Here is a 3,314-nt window from a genome sequence, read left to right on the forward strand (position 1 = left end):
GAAGTCCGTCCTCGCCAGCTGCCCCGGACCCGAACTCACAACCAACACCCGCGGCGTGTTTACGCCGGGCGGGGCGGCTTAATACATTGTCTGTTTCATCTCCCCGCGGTCGCAGAGGGCTCGCCTGGGCCCTGGAGCGCCCACGACAAACACCGCCACGACCTTTTATTACACACAGCAGCCGGCGGGTTTAGGATGGGGGGGTTGGGAGACTGCCTTATGCCACCCACGTAATTGTGTCCACACGACACTCCGTTTACACCTCCGGTCCCTCCCTGGGACCTGTAATGGACCACGGTGGAGGGGCGGTATGCTGAAGTGGTCAGGGCCACGGACTCCGGAGGCGGGATGCCTGGATTCAAGTCGCCGCTTCTGTGAGTTTGTGGCCTTGGGCTGGCCGTGGAAGCTGTCGGTGTTTCAGCTCGGTTTTCAGTGCCCTCTGCCACCCGGGCCGGTCTACCCGGCGTCATCTCTCCCTGGAAAGCTACAGACGCCTCACCCTGTGTGTGCTGGATGCTCCGGATAGTTCACGTTGCCCTCTTTCCTCCCTGGCTGGTTTCTTTGCTTTTTCTTGCAGTTAGGATCATGGAAGGAGCATTCTGGGAGAGTAAGGAGTTGTGGGTTGTCGTCCTGACGCTGCCTTGTGCCAATGCGATTCCACTGACACAGGATGTTTCATTCATTAGATAGAAATGTATTGTCAGGCAGGGTTAGAGATGCTACATTCAGGGGCAGTGTTTCTGTTTGCATAGAGCTCACTCTGTTGGAGAGCAAGGCAGAAATTACAGCTTAAGTTAGAGATTTATGGAGGTGAGCGCCGTAGCTAAGAAGTTGGTCAGGAGGCATAGAGGCAGGGTTTCCAAAGACTGGACCCATAAGAACAGGCATTACATGAGACGCTAAACTCCACTTTGAGTCTTGGAGGACTAGGAGTTTGCTGGGAGAGTGCCTGAGAGGTGTGAGTGCGAGGAGACTCGCCCAGATGGGTGGAGTTAGATGACAAAGGTTTTTTGTGTTGTGCTGATATGCTGGAATTTTATGCTGTGAGCAATGAAAAATCTGAAGACTTTTTTTTTTTTTTTGAGTCAATCTCACTCTGTCGCCAAGACTGGAATGCAGTGGCATGCTCAGGGCCACTGCATCTTCCACCTGCTGGCCTCAGGTGATGCATCCATCTCAGCCTTCCAAGTAGCTGGAATCACAGACATTCGCCACCATGCCTGGCTTATTTTTTGATTTATTGTAGAGACCAGATCTCGCCAAGTTGCCCAGGCTGGTCTCAAACCTGCTCTCACCTCCACCTTCCAAAGTGCTGGGATTACAGGTGTGAGCCACCGCACCTAGCAGTCTGAAGACTTTTAAGTAAACATGGAGTGATGTGTTGAATCATTTGGCTGCAATGTGGAAGACGGCTTAGAAAGGAAAAGGAGTAGAGAGAGGTATAGACCAGTTAAGATCAGCCAGAGATAGTCATAAGTGGTTTAACTGTGATGTCTATGTTGCTTTCTGATTTAAAATGATTAGATGAACCAGGCTTGGTGGCTCAGCCTGTAATCCCGCGCCTTTGGGAGACTGAGGTGAGTGGATTGCCTGAGCCTGGGCAGACCCACCTGGGCAGCGAGACCTCATCTCTATAATAAAATCACAAAATCAGCCGGGCGTGGTAGCGCATGCCTGTAATTCCGGCTACTTGGAAGGCTGAGGCAGAAGGATCGCTGGAACCCAGCAGGTCGAGACTGCGGTGGCCGGGAGCGGCCACTGCACTCCAGTCTGGGTGACAGAGTGAGACTTCAACTCAAAAAATAAAATAAAATAAAATAAAATGATTAGATGAATCCAGTTATTCAAGGCTAGTGCATATACCTGTCTTCTATTAAGTTTGGAATAGTTTTAGCATTTAACGTAATGTAAAGAGTTCTAGACTAGTATATATATTTGTATAATTGGGATCATTTTTCTAAGCACCTATTAGTGTTTTTTTTTTTTTTGAGTTGGAGTCTCACTCTGTCACCCACCCAGACTGGAGTGCCATGGCATGCTTATGGCCACCACAGCCTCAACCTGCTGGGCTCAGGAGATTCTTCTACCTCAACCTTCCAAGTGGCTGGAACTACAGGCGTGCGCCACCATGCTTGGCTAATTATTATTTTTTAATTGTACAGATGAGGTCTCGCCAAGTTGCCCAGGCTGGTCTTGAATCCATGGGCTCAGGCAATCCTCTCACCTCACTCAGCCTCCCAAAGTGCTAAGATTATAGGCTTGAGCCACCACACCTGGCCAGTTTCAATGCTTTTATTTTTCTTTCTCATTTAGATGGTGAAAGGAATAATGGATGCTAAATATTACATCTGTTTATTGGGAAGCATGACCATCCAGTAACCTTTTCTATTGCAATATATATATATTTAAAAACATAATGGGGTACATAACAACACAAAGGGTGCCTGGTCCCAAACCAGAGGAAATTGGAGGCCCAAACTTTTAACTGTATGTATGCAGCTTACTTGTGTAGTTAATCCTTACTTTGTACCCAATATCTCAAAACAAAAAAAGTCTAGGCGTGGTCTAGGCTCACGCCTGTAATCCCAGCAATTTGGGAGGCAGAGGTGAGAGCATTGCCTGAGCCCAGGAGTTGAAGACCAGACTGGGCAACTTGCTGAGACCTTGTCTCTGCAATAAAAACAAACAAACAAACAAACAAAAGACTAGCCGGGTGTGGTGGCACACACCTGTAGTTTCAGCAACTTGGTAGGCTGAGGTGGAAGGATCGCCTGAGCCCAGCAGGTCAAGGCTGTGGTGACTGTGAGCAGTGTGCCACTGCACTCCAGCCTGGGTGACAGAGTGAGATTCCAACTCAAAAAAAAAAAAAAGATGGAGTCTTACTCTGTCGCCAGACTGGAGTGCATTGGAGTCATAGCTCACTGCAACTCAAGTGACCCTTCTCACCAACTCACCTGGCTGACCCAGCAGTTCTGTTTAGTGGTGGGATAATCTGGAGTATACGCCCATCAGAAATGTAATGCTTATATATGTGTTCACTAGAAGACATGTACAAGAATGTACATATTCCTAAATTGGAAGCTATCCAAATGTCAGCAGTTGAATTAATGAGTAAATTGTGGGCCGGGTTCGGTGGCTCAGCCTGTAATCCCAGCACTTTGGGAGGCCGAGGTGAGTGGATTGCTTGTGCCCGTGGGTTCGAGACCCGCCTGGGCAACTTGACGAGACCTCATCTCTACAATAAATCAAAAAATTAGCTGGGCGTGGTAGTGCACGCCTGTAGTTCCAGCTACTTGGAAGGCTGAGGCGGAAGG

General features: G+C 48.8%; 1 protein-coding gene across 1 annotated transcript in view; it reads left to right on the forward strand.

Annotated features, from left to right (window-relative positions):
- The window catches only part of MSH2 (mutS homolog 2), an 86,053-nt gene that overhangs the window by 327 nt on the left and 82,412 nt on the right, over nucleotides 1-3,314 (forward strand). The gene's annotated exons all lie outside the window — the stretch shown is intronic.

This window comes from Carlito syrichta, unplaced genomic scaffold (assembly GCF_000164805.1).
Source record: "Carlito syrichta isolate Samal-C Ts95f unplaced genomic scaffold, Tarsius_syrichta-2.0.1 Scaffold314771, whole genome shotgun sequence".
Taxonomy (NCBI): domain Eukaryota; kingdom Metazoa; phylum Chordata; class Mammalia; order Primates; family Tarsiidae; genus Carlito; species Carlito syrichta.